The sequence below is a fragment of the Sesamum indicum genome, linkage group LG3, assembly GCF_000512975.1.
Source record: "Sesamum indicum cultivar Zhongzhi No. 13 linkage group LG3, S_indicum_v1.0, whole genome shotgun sequence".
NCBI classification, from domain to species: Eukaryota; Viridiplantae; Streptophyta; class Magnoliopsida; order Lamiales; family Pedaliaceae; genus Sesamum; species Sesamum indicum.
The window spans coordinates 16,326,450-16,347,146 of record NC_026147.1 but is presented as its reverse complement, the minus strand read 5'-3'; positions in this window follow the sequence as shown (position 1 = coordinate 16,347,146).

Sequence of the window (20,697 nt, the reverse complement as noted above, 5' to 3'; positions counted from 1 at the left end):
ACCACTTTAGCTTAGTGGACAATACATTAGTTTGGTGCATTTGCTGTTTTTCGGTTAGATGTAATTTATTATTTTAATTGCTTTATTCTTCTGTTTGTAAGAATTCTGATATTTACTGAGTATGCTATGTGTGATTCTGACATGTGATCGGTGTTGTTAGTTGAAATATTGTAGTGATGCTTTGTTATTGAGTTTAAAGTAATTTCACTTGTTGGTTGCTATTCGATGCTTATGGGGAAGCCTGCCTATGGGCATCAAGAAGAGCTTAACTATTGCTGCTCTTTTGAACCCAGTGCTATTATTAGAGCAAAGATCGTTGCAGCATTTCCCAATGTGTCTTATATATGTAATTGTATTAGAACAAAGATTTTGTTATTAATACTATCTAATTTCTGGATCAACCTTTCTGAAAATCATGATCTGGTGTAGAAGGCTTCTGGTGATATCATGATTGTTTAGGAATATATATTTATATATTTTAATCAGCTACTGTATTTCTATTTCAATTTTATCGACCACAAACTTGACAAGTTTTGCTGAATGATACCCCCTCTTTGTTTCAGCCTTTCTATTTCCTTGTTTCTGCATTTTTTGTGTGTGTGGTGTGGGTGTGGGTGTGGGTGTGTGTGTGGGTGTGTGGAGTGTGTGTGCGTGTGCGGTGTATGTGTGTGTTGTGCGTGTGCGTGTGCGGTGTGTGTGTGTGTGTTGCTTGTGCAATGTGTGCGTGTGCGGTGTATGTGTGTGTTATGCGTGTGCGGTGTGTGTGTGTGTGTGTGTTTGTGTTGCGTGTGCGTGTGCGGTGTGTGTGTGTGTGTTGCGTGTGCGTGTGCGGTGTGTGTGTGTGTGTGCGTGTGCGGGGGGTGTGTGAGTGTGTGCGTGTGCGGTGTGTGTGTGTGTGTGTCACGGTAGAACATTTTTACTTTCATTTTGAAAATAGAAGAAGTGAAGTGTTGCTTTTATCTTTTTCGCCAACGAATGTCATCTGCATCTTGTTATATTTGTCATTCTCCTTCAATTTCTAAATCTTTATTTCTATTTTCACAACCCTTTTTATCATGCAGGATGTCACCATAGTTTCGCAATATTTTATGCTCATTTTGGGTATTGTGTGTCTTTGTGGTCTATTTATGTCCTTTGTGGTCTATTTAGAAATTGATTGATTCTTTTATTGGAAGGAGACACTAGCTTTAACTTTTTGGAAGATAGGAAAATTTCATGAAGTAATGAAAATCCATTACAAGTTAAGTGTACCCTATTCAATGTTCAATCTAGTGGTTGATGAGCTTTTTGATGAAAACCACTTTAGCTTAGTGGACAATACATTAGTTTGGTGCATTTGCTGTTTTTCGCTTAGATGTAATTTACTATTTTAATTGCTTTATTCTTCTGGTTGTAAGAATTCTGATATTTACTGAGTATGCTATGTGTGATTCTCACATGTGATCGGTGTTGTTAGTTGAAATATTGTACTAATGCTTTGGAATTTTATTGAGTTTAAAGTAATTTCACTTGTTGGTTGCTATTCGATGCTTATGGGGAAGCCTGCCTATGGGCATCAAGAAGAGCTTAACTATTGCTGCTCTTTTGAACCCAGTGCTATTATTAGAGCAAAGATCGTTGCAGCATTTCCCAATGTGTCTTATATATGTAATTGTATTAGAACAAAGATTTTGTTATTAATACTATCTAATTTCTGGATCAACCTTTCTGAAAATCATGATCTGGTGTAGAAGGCTTCTGGTGATATCATGATGACTAGGAAATATATTTTTATATATTTTAATCCTGTATTGTATTTCTATTTCAATTTTATCGACCACAAACTTGACAAGTTTTGTTGAATGATACCCCCTCCTTATTTCAGCTTTTCTATTTCCTTGTCTGTGCATTTTTTTGTGTGTGTGTGTGTGTGGTGTGTGTGTGGAGTGTGTGTGGGTGTGTGTGCGTGTGCGATGTATGTGTCTGTGTGTTGCGTGTGCGTGTGCAATGTGTGTGTGTATGTGCGTGTGCGGTGTGTGTGTGTGTGTGTGCGTGTGCGTGTGTGGTCTGTGTGTGTGTGTGTGTGCGGGGTGTGTGTGTGTGTGTGTGTGTGTGTGCGGGGTGTGTGTGTGTGTGTGTGGAGTGTGAGTGTATGTGCATGTACGTTGTGTGTGTGTGTTGCGTGTGCGTGTGTGTGTGTGCATGTGCGGCGTGTGTTTGTGTGCGGGGTGTGTGTGTGTGTGTGTGTGTGTGTGTGTATGTGTGTGGAGTGTGAGTGCGTGTGCATGTGCGGTGTGTGTGTGTGGAGTGTGAGTGTGCAATGCGTGTGTGTGTGTGTTTGTGTGCGCGCGCGTGTGCGGTCTGTGTGTGTGTGTGTGCGTGTGCGTGTGTGGTCTGTGTGTGTGTGTGTGCGGGGTGTGTGTGTGTGTGTGCGGGGTGTGTGTGTGTGTGTGTGGAGTGTGAGTGTATGTGCATGTACGTTGTGTGTGTGTGTTGCGTGTGCGTGTGTGTGTGTGCATGTGCGGCGTGTGTTTGTGTGCGGGGTGTGTGTGTGTGTGTGTGTGTGTGTGTGTGTGTGTGTGTGTGTGTGTGTGTGTGTGTGTGTGTGTATGTGTGTGGAGTGTGAGTGCGTGTGCATGTGCGGTGTGTGTGTGTGGAGTGTGAGTGTGCAATGCGTGTGTGTGTGTGTTTGTGTGCGCGCGCGTGTGCGGTCTGTGTGTGTGTGTGTGCGTGTGCGTGTGCGGTCTGTGTGTGTGTGTGTGCGTGTGCGTGTGCGGTGTGTGTGTGTGTGTGTGTGTGTGTGTGTGTGAGTGCGTGTGCGGTGTGTGTGTATGTCACGGTAGAACATGTTTTACTTTCATTTTGAAAAAAGAAGAAGTGAAGTGTTGCTTTTATCTTCTTCGCCAACGAATGTCATCTGCATCTTGTTACATTTGTCATTCTCCTTTAATTTCTAAGTCTTCATTTCTATCTTTACAACCCTTTTTATCATGCAGGATGTCACCATAGTTTCGCAATATTTTATGCTCATTTTGGGTATTGTGTGTCTTTGTGGTCTATTTATGTCCTTTGTGGTCTATTTAGAAAGTGAATGATTCTTTTACTGGAAGGAGACACTAGCTTTAACTTTTTGAAAGATAGTTAAGTTTCATGAAGTAATGAAAATCCATTACAAGTTAAGTGTACCCTATTCAATGTTCAATCTAGTGGTTGATGAGCTTTTTGATGAAAACCACTTTAGCTTAGTGGACAATACATTAGTTTGGTGCATTTGCTGTTTTTCGGTTAGATGTAATTTACTATTTTAATTGCTTTATTCTTCTGGTTGTAAGAATTCTGATATTTACTGAGTATGCTATGTGTGATTCTCACATGTGATCGGTGTTGTTAGTTGAAATATTGTAGTAATGCTTTGGAATTTTATTGAGTTTAAAGTAATTTCACTTGTTGGTTGCTATTCGATGCTTATGGGGAAGCCTGCCTATGGGCATCAAGAAGAGCTTAACTATTGCTGCTCTTTTGAACCCAGTGCTATTATTAGAGCAAAGATCGTTGCAGCATTTCCCAATGTGTCTTATATATGTAATTGTATTAGAACAAAGATTTTGTTATTAATACTATCTAATTTCTGGATCAACCTTTCTGAAAATCATGATCTGGTGTAGAAGGTTTCTGGTGATATCATGATGACTAGGAAATATATTTTTATATATTTTAATCAGCTACTGTATTTCTATTTCAATTTTATCGACCACAAACTTGACAAGTTTTGTTGAATGATACCCCCTCCTTATTTCAGCTTTTCTATTTCCTTGTCTGTGCATTTTTTTTTGTATGTGTGTGTGTGGTGTGTGTGTGGAGTGTGTGTGGGTGTGTGTGCGTGTGCGATGTATGTGTCTGTGTGTTGCGTGTGCGTGTGCAATGTGTGTGTGTGTATGTGCGTGTGCGGTGTGTGTGTGTGTGCGTGTGCGTGTGTGGTCTGTGTGTGTGTGTGTGTGTGCGGGGTGTGTGTGTGTGTGTGTGTGTGTGTGTGTGTGAGTGCGTGTGCGGTGTGTGTGTATGTCACGGTAGAACATGTTTTACTTTCATTTTGAAAAAAGAAGAAGTGAAGTGTTGCTTTTATCTTCTTCGCCAACGAATGTCATCTGCATCTTGTTACATTTGTCATTCTCCTTTAATTTCTAAGTCTTCATTTCTATCTTTACAACCCTTTTTATCATGCAGGATGTCACCATAGTTTCGCAATATTTTATGCTCATTTTGGGTATTGTGTGTCTTTGTGGTCTATTTATGTCCTTTGTGGTCTATTTAGAAAGTGAATGATTCTTTTACTGGAAGGAGACACTAGCTTTAACTTTTTGAAAGATAGTTAAGTTTCATGAAGTAATGAAAATCCATTACAAGTTAAGTGTACCCTATTCAATGTTCAATCTAGTGGTTGATGAGCTTTTTGATGAAAACCACTTTAGCTTAGTGGACAATACATTAGTTTGGTGCATTTGCTGTTTTTCGGTTAGATGTAATTTACTATTTTAATTGCTTTATTCTTCTGGTTGTAAGAATTCTGATATTTACTGAGTATGCTATGTGTGATTCTCACATGTGATCGGTGTTGTTAGTTGAAATATTGTAGTAATGCTTTGGAATTTTATTGAGTTTAAAGTAATTTCACTTGTTGGTTGCTATTCGATGCTTATGGGGAAGCCTGCCTATGGGCATCAAGAAGAGCTTAACTATTGCTGCTCTTTTGAACCCAGTGCTATTATTAGAGCAAAGATCGTTGCAGCATTTCCCAATGTGTCTTATATATGTAATTGTATTAGAACAAAGATTTTGTTATTAATACTATCTAATTTCTGGATCAACCTTTCTGAAATTCATGATCTGGTGTAGAAGGTTTCTGTTGATATCATGATTTTAGGAATATATTTTTATATATTTTAATCAGCTACTGTATTTTTATTTCAATTTTATCGACCACAAACTTGACAAGTGTTGCAGAATGATACCCCCTCTTTGTTTCAGCTTTTCTATTTCCTTATCTGTGCATTTGTGTGTGTGTGTGTGTGGGTGTGTGTGGAGTGTGTGTGTGTGTGTGCTGTATGTGTGTGTTGTGCGTGTGCGTGTGTGTGTGTTGCATGTGTGTGTGTATGTGTGTGTGTTGTGCGTGTGCCTATGTGTGTGTTGCATGTGTGTGTGCAATGTGTGTGTGTATGTGCGTGTGCGTGTGTGGTCTGTGTGTATGTGTGTGTGTGTGCATGTGTGCGGGGTGTGTGTGTGTGTGTGTGCGTGCGGGGTGTGTGTGTGCGGGGTGTGTGCGATGTGCGTGTGTGTGCGGGGTTTGTGTTTGTGGAGTGTGAGTGTGCAATGTTTGTGTGTGTGTGTGTGCGCGCGCGCGTGTGTGCGGTCTGTGTGTGTGTGTGTGTGCATGTGCGGTGTGTGTGTGTGTGTGTGCGTGTGCGGTGTGTGTGTGTGGCACGATAGAATATGTTTTACTTTCATTTTGAAAAAAGAAGAAGTGAAGTGTTGTTTTTATCTTCTTCACCAACGAATGTAATCTGCATCTTGTAACATTTGTCATTCTCCTTTAATTTCTAAATCTTCATTTCTATCTTCACAACCCTTTTTATCGTGCAGGATGTCACCATAGTTTCGCAATATTTTATGCTCATTATGGATATTGTGTGTCTTTGTGGTCTATTTATGTCCTTTGTAATATTTTTGTGTGCTTGCATAGATGTTTTTTTTTTTTTCATTTTAGTTTACCTTATATGAAAGAGTATTTGTTGTAACGAAGAGCAATAATAGGACAGGAGAGAGTGCATTGTATCTCTTCTTTTGTCCTTTCAATATATCTCGTTAGTAAGAGTGGTTTCGGATTGATTTACTTTATTAGAGGGGATATAGTAAGGGAAAAAAAAAAGTGAAAGATTGATAAAATCTGATAAATCCCTTGAGTGGTTATGATCTGCTAACCAATTCTTGAATTGGTTGCCAGCGACCACTACAAAATGTTGTAATTCTGAACCCTGACTTTGGTGTGTTTAGCCAATTTGATTTCGTTCCTGCTAATAACAGTTTCTATAATTTTCACCCTATTTTATCATTTAAGTATATTTTTATTAACTTTTTCTTAATTAAATCGAGTTTAAAATATTTTTTTTTAATTCTCTCTATAACAATATATAAATTGTTATTTCCACGCATCTGTATTGATATGTGATATTCCTAAATCTTTTTGGGTTGAGATAAAATGGAAATAAACACTAGTCTGGGCCCATTGAAAATCTTGTGCTAGTAGATGGGCTTAGGGGTCCATCCAACTAACCACTTCATTAGAACTCTTTGGGCCTATTGAATTCGAATTTTGGGGTTATTCTAATTGAAATTACTTTGCTAATCGATAACGGGCTTTGTCTTGGGCTGGCAATGGGTTGACCCAACGGGCTTCTCTGGAGTCGTGACATGTCTTTTTTTTTTTAAAAGCAAAGGAAACATATTTACTTGCATGATTGAAGCATATGTCAAAAAGACTTTCAAAATATAGATGTGTTACTAATTATTTATATAAATTATTAAAAAAATGCCTTTTAAGATACAGTTCGAGGGAGTCTCTCCCTCGACATTCAAATCTGTATTCCTAGCTAATACATGAGCAACATTGTTTGCCGTTCTACGTACAAAAGTAAGATGTGCAAAGCGGCACAAAGATAATAGTTCCAGGCTTATTAAAAGTGTATCTATAATAATTTTTTTTTAAGAAATTAAGACTATTTCCGATTGATGATTTAAATTTGAAGGAATGATTCGAATAACCCAATATCAAAAAAATTTGAAATCCATCAATATTCAACAAAAATATAATTCAAAAATCAGAATTGAAGAATTTGAGATCCGTTGAATTTAAAATTATCCAAATAAATTACTTATTAGATATTTGAAATCCATTAGTTCTAATGTAACCTAACATTTCTTAAAGTAGGAATTTAGGTTCTTCGATCTACTTCCGTCATTTGGTAAATAAATTCGTTATGATTTTTGACAAATTTGATCTTCATATAATATTAAAATTTGAACATGTGGAGTTACAATAGTCTTTGCCAATTAATTACTTCTTAAAATCATTTACATAATTATTTCTAAGCAAACACGACCAACTTTGGATTCTGTTATAAATTTCAACTTTCTCTAAAAATTACTATTTATCTGAAAATAACTCCTAAAAATGTACAGGTTGCGATTGTATTTGTTCAAAAACCAGATATATATTACATTATATTATATGATTTTCTCGAGATCTAAGTCCCCTTGACCTTTCCAGGATTCTCCAAGATTAGTAGATCTTCATACACGATAATTTTGAATCTTATTCTCAGTCTCTATCTTCTCTTTTTCCGTCCATACAAAAGCAAATTACATACATGCACGCTATGTAACTCACCAAAACAAGACAAGAAAAGTAGGAAGACAAAGATTTCGGGAAAAACATTGAAAGGCATATGTTTCATGTACACGTACCAGAAAAAACAGTGAGGATGGGCTTTTATTCTATTTTTAGGCATGGACAAAGGAGGTGCCAGTTTCTAAAAATAAGGGTCCCCAGAAATATAATATCGGCACAATTGAGGAATCTGTTAAAATGAACTAGATCAGAAATTCCCATTGTTAAAGTCGAAATGAGTGAACAGCGTGCTGTGTGGAAAGAATCCACCGTTCGAGGATGTTATGGTAGCATTGTGTTTACGCAAAATTTTGTATCTGTAAAAAATAATTAAAAAACAAGAAATATAAATTAAATAAGTTTTATAAATTTTAATAAAAGACATCACAATATCTGGAGCGAAAGATCATCTCCTATTGGTCGCTCTGAATGTTGATCCAAGGGCTTGGAATTTGTTTTTGGATGTGGATGTGTATCTTTTTTGAATTTGTGGAGCAAACTACATTTCACATTGAAATTACTAGAAGAAAATTTACTATTGGGTACAATTTATTGGCTTTAGAGTAAAATCATGGCAAATAATTATAATTAACTATTTTTAAACAAAAAGTCGATGCAAAAATTTAGATTGTAACACCATGGAATTATTAATGTCATGGTTACCGACATACCAAATATTTTCGCCATGGTTTTAGCCATGACGAATTTTTTAGTCAGTTTCGGCAAAATCAAAACCAACAACCATCACGTGGTCATGGTCGTGATCAATAACTATTTACAATGGCTATTTATTTTTAACCATGGTATCAAGACTTGAAGATTCGATATCAAGGAAGACGTGAAACATTCGCAGTTGCAATGTGTTTCATTGTGGCAGAAAGACTTGCTTTCAACTTTAATCCTTTCGATATGCTATGTGTTGTGTTTTATGTATCGTAACGTGTGTCTTGTGTGATATATTGTACATAATTTGTAATGACTTATATGGTGAAGGCTCCATTTTATAAGCATGAGTAGGGCTTAGGTAGCTTAAACCCCATATACTTTAATATGGATCAGTCTCCTTACAGGCTATATTTGAACATGCTTCGACTCATTTAATCAATCCAAAATAAAAGAATAATCTTATATCCTTAATCGTGGATCAATCCATCAAAGTACATAAGACTCGAATCTAGTATAGACATTTATACAATTTGTTTCGAACACATTTAACGTTCGAATTTGTTATGGACATTAATTTGAAACTCAATAATTAGTCAATTTATTCTAGTCTTTTAATTGATAATTTTATTCCAAAATTTTGACCTCAACACATTGTTTTCCTTTTCCCACCACTTATCACATTTACGAATAACAATTTTTCAAAATACTATGACACAAAATAACGTTAGTGAGACCAAATAACTTAAGTTACTGGATTAAAAATATATTTAAATTTATTTTTAATAAAAACCTTAAAATTATTATTTTGTTGTAGGTAGTTAGTTATATAGCAATATTAACTCAAAGTTTTTATATAATTAGTCCCCCGGCCGTCTTATGATTCTTGAAAATGTACTGATCATGATACAAAGGAGATCATTTTGATTCTGATTCTCAATGTCTTTTTCTTTCCTTCTTGCTCAAGCCCATGCAAGAACAAGTTACATGCACGCTACATAATTCATTGAATAAAACAAGAAAAAAAAAATAAAGACAAAAGGACAAAAAATCGGGAAAAACATCAAAATGCATATGATCTTCTACACGCACCCAAAAAACATACCACAATGAGATTGGGTTTGTTCTATTTCTAGGCATGGAAAAGCCGGTGAATATTGACCATGAGATCTAATTTAGTTGTCGAAATTGAAATCCATGATTGAGAGGTCGTGTGCTCGAACTCTACCATTTCGTGAACATTAATTATTGATCTATCGTTAGTCGTACATTTTTTGTTGATAATGAATATTAATTGTTAATGATTAAAATTCTCAACACGTAATTGATTTAATTGAAAATAAATAAATATATGTAGTTGAGAAATGTGTAAAAATGAGATTCCCACTAAGAATGTAAAACAACGGAAGCTCCCCACCACTTATCATATTGAATTATAGGTAGAAACACAATTTCAAAATTCTATTCCAATCCCCTTTCCGGTACTGTTGACTTGTGTCGAATTTATTGTTTTTGTATGTCAATTATTTTTTTGTTCTAGAGTATGCACATTGATTAATCACTTTGTGAACTCATGAGTTCAACGTGATTATAACTAAAGCTCGTGTGAAATGCACAGTGATAATTTCATGTTTTATTCTTAGTGGATCTTTTTTTTTTTAGAATAATCATAACTTTATTATATTTTTTCTGATTTACCCGAATCCCAAATTTATAATTATGACATAAATGAACCAACATAGGGCCTCTCAGAATTGAATTTTTTATTTTAAATAATATTGTATATTTTATTTTTAATATATATATATAGCATGTGTACAAATTAAAATAAGTGTCATTGGAATAATTATGATTGAAAGATAAATTAAATTACTTTAGATCGAAAACTTAAATCCGAGCAATAATTGCCCGTTTGAATTAGATTATTACTTAAATTTAATGAACCTAGCTTAAACATGATCTTTTTGTCCTGTGCCTCTTGAAGTTCGGCTTGAACACAACTCGATCAATAAAAGAGTGTTAAAATATGTATAAAAGAAATATTTATCAAAACCCAAATTATATTTGAATCAATTAATTAAAAATTATTCAACTTTATAATAATTCAATCAAATTTAAATATAAATATTGAAACTCGAAAGAAATAAAAATAAACTCGAAAGAATAATATATCCAAGTCAGCTCAACTCCCTTACACCCATAACTAGAATTGTCCGTGCTTTATTTTCGTTCTATTTTTAAATTGTTTTTCTTTGTTTTGGGAGATAGAAAGAAAGATAAAGATATATACGTGTTCTTTTGTTTTACTTTTTTATAATATATTTCGTTCTTTTTGGTGAATCAATATAAAATAAATTAAAACACACCAAATATTTACAAAAAGAGATGGATTATTCCCTAAGTATAATTCACTATGGTTTAAATTATAATAAATCAATACAATCTATCATGGTCAAATAAAATCAATGTGAAAATTTAAGCTTTGACCACGATTAATAAACATTCGATATGATTTAATCTATGTCTGAAATATTTGCCATAGTTTTTACTTGTCGCTAATATTTTTGGTCTCGCTTGTAAAAACAATCGCTAATAGGTGTTATGAGGTTGTGGTTAATTACTATTGAGCATGGTTTTTAATGTTTAATCTTGAAAATTTACCATGATACAAAAATCATATTTCTTCTAGTGATTAAGAGGGTGTTTGGCTAAATTTATTTAAAAGATTGTATAAGCTCATACATCTTATAAGATATTTTTAAAGATATGAGATATTTATTTTAAAAATTAGTTCATGAAATGTTTGGACAAAATGATTATGGAGCTTATGAGATGTTAGTAATTACAAATTTATAATTAATTTTAAAAAAATTATTAAGATCTTATATATAACTTGGGAACTACTTTACATTTTTTTAATAAGCTTATAACCTCTTATCAACGTCTTATTTTTAGACATTACAAGATTTTTTTCTAAAATATTATCGAACACTTTGTAATATCTTATAAACTCAGAAGCATCTTATGAGATGTTCTAAAGAGTTTGTAGGCTTATCCACAAACACTCTCTAAATTATATATATTGTAAAAAATATAGAAAAACATTCAAAGTATTTTAAACTATTTTTCAGAAAAGGAAAGGAGGACAAAGAAATTAAAGCCCTAGGGGTCTTGCAATTAAATGGCCCTGACCCATGCCTAAGACCATCTGTCTGTGAAATTGCACAAAGAAAACCCATTATCAAGCAAGCCCACTTTTCTTGGCTTTTTGCACTAAAATCCTTCAAAATTAGGGGGACCCCTTTGCCATTACTTTGTGCTGCACAAAAAGGTAGCACAAAAACCTTCAAACCCTAATCACACACACCCCTTAACCCTACACACACATACACGTACCATCTATACATACATGCATACATATATTATATGCTTTTACTACCTTTTCTCTCTCTTCTTTCTCTCTCTAATCTCCACAAAAGATATGATGCATTTTCCTCTACTTTTAAACGAAAGAATGATGTTCCATATGAAAGTCTTATCGCGCAAAAAGTATTGGAAAGAAATCATGATGATGATGAACGATATTTATTTGGAGCTAGAGGACGACTTTCTTTAATGAAAGTCGGTGGAATATGATATGCGCTTTTACCTGTAGAGGAAATTTTTTTTCCAAAGTAGATATGTATCTTCTTTTTATAATTTTCTTTTCCATCAATATTATTCCTTATCGGTGTAAAATATGCCTGTTTATGCACATGGCCCTTATCATCATCTGAGTCTGTGCCAAAAGTCGCTAGTTTAATTTGAACGCTTTTATATGTTTATTTATTTTACTTGTTCATCATCAATCATTGTATGATTGATTTCCCCAATTTTGATGTCGGTTGATTTTTTGGAGTTCGTGGGCACCCACTATATGTAAATAGAGATTGAAAATGTATTAATTTATGTATACTTCTTAAGTAAAAATGAAATGTTTTGTGAATTACGGAATAAAAGTTCTATCTGGGCCAGCTACTATTTTTCTTCAAATATTAATTTCACAATGCTACATATAATACAGAAAATATATCGTTTCCGACCTTATAATAATGAGAGATAAAAAATTATGATAGATTAATATTATGGACTAGCTGACCATGAGACAATGGTTTCATAATTTTGAAAAAATTTGATGCTTAAGTCAATGTCGAACTAATCTATATTATTTAATATATATTTCAAATAATTTATTGTTAATTTTATTATTATAAAATAAATTTCATTCCTAAATCCATTAGTAAGTAAATTTTCCGTATTAATAATATAAATTAGCAATAAAAATTTTACTTATTAATTAATTTGATGTTAATTTTTTTCCGTAGCTATTGAGCCATTTTCTTATAATTGCAGAAAAAAAAATTATAATATAAAAGTTCAGTAATCAGCATTTCTTTTGAGTCTTAGCAATGATCATGTAAACCATTTATCACACGATTCTTAACTATTATTAACATTTTAGCTTTGCTTGTTAAAACCATCACCATAAATGTCGAGTTGTAATTAATTACAATTAATCATGATTTTACAATTTGGTCATGCTGATTAGTATTAATTGATGACAAAATGTCATATTCCTTAAGAGTAATGTCACCTTTTAGCCTTCATCTTTTTGCCCCTGGCCTTTCACTTTTATTCATTAATTTTTTTAGGAAGGCACATAAGTATATCATATATTATGTACTCAACAATAATAATTACAAAAAATAAAATAAATACACCACCAGTTTTACCCTAAGTATTAATTTAGCACTATAAAAAGAATATTTTTTTTCTGCACTCTAAATGATTCTGACTTAAAGATCATGTTAAAAATCAGTACTTCTACAACAGCCAAATAAAATCATAACGAAAACTTCAATTTTGATCATGGTTTAATCAATATTTACCACGGGTTTGACTATGGGCAATATTTTAGTTTTACTTGCAGAAATAATGACTGGTAACTGTTGTACAATTATAATTAATTTATATTTTTTATATTTATTTTTTTAATTAAAATAATTAACCATGATGAAAAGTCCTTTCTTCTGGTGCAGTGAGTGCATGTTATGCATTCAATTTCAATCCCAAGAAGGGGAAGGTCAGGGTAGCCCAATAGCCTTATAAATGCTACACCCAACACACAATACATTAGGTAGATCTGAATAATTGACACATATATCTTTACTAATGTATATAGAAAAAAATCTTGATGAATAATGATTAATGACATTCATATAAATTTTTAAATATGATAATTATACTTTTAACTAAAAAAATTAAAAATTAATTATAACTTCTTTTTTTCTTTTCTCAAAAATGCTTCCACGTTATTTTAGTATTACTATACCAATTCTTTTATTGTGTCAGTAATATCTCAAGTCGATTTTCTTTTATTTTGTTTTGTTTAAAAATATAATTTATTCTTTTTATAATAAATTTTAAAATAAAAAAATTATTTATTATGTGCAAACAAACATAACGTGCCACAACGACTAATTTTCTAAATATATAGAATAATATTAGATCATTCATTCATAAACCCATATATAAAATACCGAATACGGCATGTATTTTACAAGTACGCAGTAGTGTAATTTGAATTGTTATCAAATATTGGTACAAAAAGAAGTAGGTGAGTTGTGATAAATAATTGCCAGAAATTGGAACCAAACAAATGTGAGTACTGTGTGGGTAAGTTCCAATAAATAAATATAATTATTTGGTAGGGCAATGTTGAGTGAGGGGAATAATTATTAAAATGGCTCAATTATTAGGTAGTCTATGGAGGAATTTATTCTATACTTTTATAAAAATAGAAAAGGGGGTTGTACGTTAGGAGGAGACAAGAGCACAAAATCCACGTGAATATCCCATCTAAGATATGATGCAACAACAATTAATTTTAATTTGTTGAGTGTATAGGCTGATTATTGACTACCCTATTATTGGTTTGACACATTGAATTTTCTTATTTATGTACAAACATTCTAATCAAATTGAAAATTATGCTATTAGAAGAAATATTATTTTTTATATTATGGTTAGAACTGGAAAAGTGTAGTAAATATTAATTAATTACGGCCGCGTAATGACTATTGACTGTTGTTTTTGTAAGTGAGGCGAAAATATTGGCCTTAAAATTACAGTAAATGTTTTGGCCACAGTTAAAACTATGGCAAATGTTCATTAACCGTGGTCCAAACTTAATTTTTTGTATCATTTTTATTTGACCGTGGAGGATACTATTGATTTATTATAATTTTTAAGTAGTGTTCGTTACAATAAGGAGAATAATTCATTTTTTGGGTAATGCCCGAGTAAAGAATATATATGTTATTTTTCAAATGTAAAATGTAGTTCGATAATTTTTTTATAGGCAAGGATGCAATCTTACTGCTCGACTAAAATTTTATAGGCAAAAAACACGAAAATTCGGTATTGTCGTTGTGAATTTAAATCCACATAATCTATAAATTGTTGATTTAATACATAATAATGATATCATAAATGATCTCACAATTGATATAAACATATATATTTTCAATGAGTCGATTACAATCAGCAGTATCAAATATTTACATCGAAAATTATTGAAAACTATAACAATCATATACCAATCATCAATATCAAATAATTATATCTAAATTAACACATATTATTTAAATAGAAAAATACCTACTATTTAAATAAAATAACATCGCACGCATTAATAGAATTAAAACTCATAACGTAAGAATTATAAGATTTCAATTTTATGAATTAAATAAAATTTTATAATTAATATATTATGTGAATATAAATTCACATAAACGATATAACCAAACCCTAAAAAGTGGCACAAAGTTACGAGGGCATTAAGTGGAATGAGAAGTAGAGGTGAAAGGCAGGAACTAACAACGGACAGCGTGAAACCTTATCCTCCACCAATTCCATCATTCCAAAAATTACTCATCAACCGAATCGAATGCCCATCATACCAAATCATTGGCGGGCCCTCTCATTTTGTCCCAAACATGTTTCTATCCGTCCTTCGTTCTTTGATGTCTCACCACACGACACGTTTCTTTATCTTTTTTTTTTCTTTATTCATATTTACTTCTTTCTCTTCTTAATTCATTTCCTCCTTCCCAAAATAATAATATTTTTAATTTAGAATAATAGGAATTTAATATAGGAGTTGAAAGATTAATATTAGTAGTTAAGAGCTACCAATAATTTATTTCGTCCATTGTGAAAGAACTCTTTGTCCAATTCACACATACGTACGTACGTACTCCTCAACATTACTTTATAAGTATTAATTATAAGAATTAATGTTTCTCTAATTATTACACTAATTAAGAATTAGAGGTTGTCTAATGGCTTTCGAACACCACATACGCCTTTTATTTATTTAATGTTTGAGGACAACTCACTCGTAATGTTAGAGTTTGTGACTTGTGCGCACACGAGCGGGCAAAAGAGGTCGTGGTGACATAACTATACATGATCATCCACTTGCTAACTACTTTATTTATTAATTAATTTTTTCTTGATTGGATGAGATTTTAGGGTTGATTATTAATTATTAGTATCGTGGATTCGTGTCTATTCCTAGTCATCCTACCAAGTGCAAGTTCGGACAGATTCCATTTACCTGAAATTTTAATATTAATCACTCAAATTCACGTTAATTAGGTATATAATGTATAATGATATTAATAAATTGCCACATCGTAATTTAAGCTGTTAGAGAGGAAAATTAATTAATACTTAATATCTTAACATGCCCCCTTACTTATAAATTTTGCACATGAAATTTTTTTCTTTTTTTTTTTTTAAATAGTTGTTAGAGAGGAGAAATCATTGAATAATTAATATCTTAACACGCCTTCCCGATTCAAACCCTACAAGCAAAAAATTTCTTTTATAAATTATTAAAGACAAAAATCATTTAATTTTTTTAATATCTTAACGTGCCCCTGATGTGCAAATCCCACACACGTATTTTTTTCTATAAATAGGTGGCAATAATTTTCAAATTAAATACCTCTTGTTCTGCTTGACTCTCATACCATGTTAAACAACTATCCTGTCTAAAAGTTTAAACTGTTAGATAAGAGAATATACTACAGAAACAAAAATTAACAAAAAAATTATCATTATTTTGTCATAATTAATAAGTATTTAATTATGCAATACGTATAATAATATATATTTATAATATAATTGATTGAGCTCAATCAAATCTGATTTCAACCAAAAAAGTTCCTTCCATTCAGATCATTTTAATTAATATTCCATTTATTTTTTAATATATATAATAGTGTAATAAAAGTTCAACAACTAGAATATTCTTTTATTTAACCAAAAAATAAAAGTTGTGAGAAAGTCAATGCTAATCTAGTTGCTTTTTGGGGGGATGAGGCATTCATAAGACAAAAAGGTTTGGATGATTCTCACTTTTAATTAATTGAACACATTGATTTGGAGTAATCATCATGTGTCTTGCACTACCACTAAAATATATATATATATATATATATATATATATATATATATATATATGCACTGATCATGACGACACAGCTGAAGCATCTCCCCACTTATCTCTACACATATCACTCCATTTTTACCAAACTAAATTCCAGGTCATAAATATTTATGTTATTACAATTTAATTAGTGCACCAAATTTAGTCCTAATCAAATTGATTGATGCAATAAAATAAGCAATTTATTTCTTTTTCTAGTGGTAATTATATTACCATACATAATTACGCCAACATTTCGATAAACTTAACAATACATTAATTCAACCAATTATATATTAATATGACTAAAAATAATAAACAAATTACCATACCATATATAAAGTCAGAAAAATACCCACACATTTTTAGTGGATTCGAACTCATTATCTCTAACTTGTTCTTCAGACCTTGATCATATTTCTACTAATTATATTTTTTTCTAATTAATTTTCACGGCTCTTAGTTATATTGGACACAAAACCCTTTTAATTTCGAAAATTTTTTACTTTCCGACAAATTTTGCTTTTGTCCTTAATTTCTCTATTGTCTTAATCAAGAAGTTACTACTTATTCTCCATTCATCACCAATCACCAGAACAAAGCAAGCCTTCTACTGTAAGTCTTTCTTTCTATGGTGTGCCTACCTGTTCAAAAAGAAATCTTAATAATACCAAAGAGTACTAGGTTACCACCATTTGATCTTTTAGTTCGCATTTCTCTACTGCAAAATCCCATATTATATAATGAAAAATTTAGTTTGCATTGTTACGTATTAGTGATACGTTGTTTTTTTGTATATCTATTAAAAATAAAATATATAAATCAACGCATTAGATTTCACAAAATAATAATAATAATAAATAAATAAATCAAAAGAAAACTAAACTTAAGAGTATTATTGATACAATAAAAAAAAATTAGTATCATCGTGTCACAAACCGTCGTTTGTGAGTGATAAAGACATTTATTTTTTTATATTCGTATAGATAAATGGTAAGACGAAAATTCTCACACTAAATTTGATCAAACTAAATTAATCGTATAACAAGTCATGTTATTATACTAGTTTTATAATCTGTTAATTCTTCAAATCATATATTGATCGTAAGATAAATGCAATTAATTCACTTAATTATCATATAATTAAGTCAAATTACCTAATCCGGATCATTACTTTTGTAAGAATCATGATAATTAAATATTGTATTTATAATAGTAATATCATAAGGAGAAATACTTAAAAATAAAAAAATATTAACTAAATGATATAAATGAATAGGATAATAACATGACTTGTTATACGATTAAACTCGTAAAGAGGGTAAAATAATAATTATATAAAAAAAAAAGTGTCCTAATTTTTACTACTTTATATTAAACGATAAATGATTAAGAGGGTGACCTAACTTTTCATCGCCATAGCCGACAAACGCATTATTGTATGTGTTTGCAAAGCCAACAGATCAGTAGGCCCCCAATCACACCCCATCAACTTTCCGGTTAAGCAAAGATCCTGATTCGTCTTCCTGAATCCTATTCTACCCTTTTCATCTAACTACATTCCTGTGCTACTCAGTCATGTATTAATGTCGTGGTTAAAATTCAAGTTTTATGAATAAATTTAAAGTGATAGATTTGAGTAGGATTTGATATATAAATATTTATTTTATTTTATTTAAGTATCCACAACGGACGCATGTGGATATATTGATTGAGTCGGTATAAACTTAAATGCATTTTTAATCTCGTAATTTAGGTTATTTGATATTTCTAGAATATCATTTGGCCCTGTATTTTTTTAATTTTTATTATTTCTGTTTTTTTTTTTTTTGGCCAAAGTTCACCATTTTCATCGAAAAAAATTACGTACATCTCACCTAACTTTTTAAAATTAGGTTTAAACATTAGAAGAGTTTACCATTTAACTATAATTAATTACCATAATTAAAAATAAATAACCATAATAAATAGTCATTGACCATAGCCTAATAACGATTTTTCACTGTGGTTCCTGAAAGTGTAGTTAAAAGATTTGTCACGGCTTTTGGTATTTGTTAGGGCTCATGGCCAGGCAAAGATAGTTTTTATATGGATAATATAAATAAATTTTTGCATTGATTTATGTTTAATCATGACTAATAATAATTATTACCACGGGTTTAGTCCATATGCAATAGAATTGTAGTCAATAGTAAATTTTCTTCTAGTGAAGGTTCTTATATAGTGGCATTTTTTTGTTATTTTTCTTATTTAATTTTTTGTCGTAGCATTTTGTCCTGTATTTTTTTAATTTTCAGGGTTTCATTATTTTCTTTGTAAGAGTTCTCTCTTATCACATGTGGAGGTGAATTCAAGTGAAAAAAGGATCAAAATTAAAAAATTAAAAAGATATATGATCAAAGTGCTATTCTAAAAGGTTAAAAAATAAAAATGCCAAATAAGTGAAGTTACGAAACCAAAAAAACATTTAATTCAATTCATATATCATTCAATTTATTGAGATACAGTTGTAATTACCATCTAAAAGAAACTACATCTCTATGCCATGTTTGGCCTACCTTTTTATCTTTTCCACAAACCAAACAGGCAAAAACAATAGATTAAGCAATCAATCCTCCCCTTGATCATCATCATCATCATAGTGCATATCTCTATCTCATCATCTTGCAGTGGACAATACATTACATCCTCACATGACTTACACCATTCCTCTTATTTGGGGGTGGGTGGTGGGGGGGTGTTATAGTCAGGAAAAGTAACATGAGACCCATTTCCAGTAAATTAATCGAAGAATGGTGTAAGAGACAGGTCATGTGGTGTGCTTGGATAAAGCATGACCTAATAAATTGTGTGCATCCCATGAAACAGCCTTTTCTAGAAACAGGATTACATGTTAATAATATTATTATAAATTCTTGCCCCATATCTTCCAACCCAAATCACATTCATCCCAAGATTGTTATCATCAGTGGATTGAAAATTTTCACACTTCCTTTTTTCTTTTTCTAGAGAGAAATTATTTTTGTGGGATTTTTTAACAAAGATATTTTTAATAAACTAACAACTATTTATGTCAATTTCCATAAGTACGAATCAGACTGTATATTAATTAATGGAGTTAAATTACTATAAAAAAATAGTTTAATAGCGGTAAAAAAATTTAATTTAAGTTAATTAACAAGTAAAATTTCTGTTGCTAATTTTTATTATTTAATACATAAAATTTACTTCCTAATGAATTTAGCAACGAATTTACTTGCTGATGAATTTAGCAACGAAAATTCACTTGCTAACGAATTATTTTTTTTTCGAAGTGAAAAAATTAATCTTTTACATCATTTTTTATTTATGATTAATAATAGTTATTTATCACATAGTTATTAACATAACAGCCAGTAGTAATTTTTTTTCTAGTGTGTGGCTCCCTGATGCAAAAGGTAGTCAGCATATTTTTCCAAAGTTTTGGGATTTTATTGCTATTTTTTTAATTTAAGGAGGTTATTTTATGTATAGTAATATTTTCATCGGAGCTAAAATACAATTAACCCTATACTAATGGTATTATTTGATGCCCAAGTTGGCCAATTATTGATGCAAAATAGGTACGTTAAAATACAGAGAGTTAAGCAGAGGAAAAAAAAAATGCCCCAAGAATCCAGAGAAAAAAGATAGTGGTAGAAACAGTGAAATTTGGCATGTTGATGGGTGGCGAGACTGAGAGGCAGTCGAATCATTCTCTTGATGTGTGTAATGTTCCCCATTGTCATGTGAATCCCACGTCTTCACTCTTTACATTCATCCTTGACATCTGAATTCCGTCAAATGAGGTGAGTTAGGGGGGTGGGGGTGGGGTGGAGGGGGGGGGGTATGTGGGTTGGCTGCTTTTAGTTTCCTCGTTGTTGGTCATCATAATTGGAGATAACTGTAAGTGGGGATCAAATGGTCAACCAATGTGTGTGTGTGTCTGTGTGTGTGTGTGAGAGAGATAGAGAGAGAGGGTTCATCATGTGTGCGTCTGTGTGTGTAAGGGAGAGAGAGAGTGACTTTTCATCATTTCCCCACCCGAATTCCTTTCCCT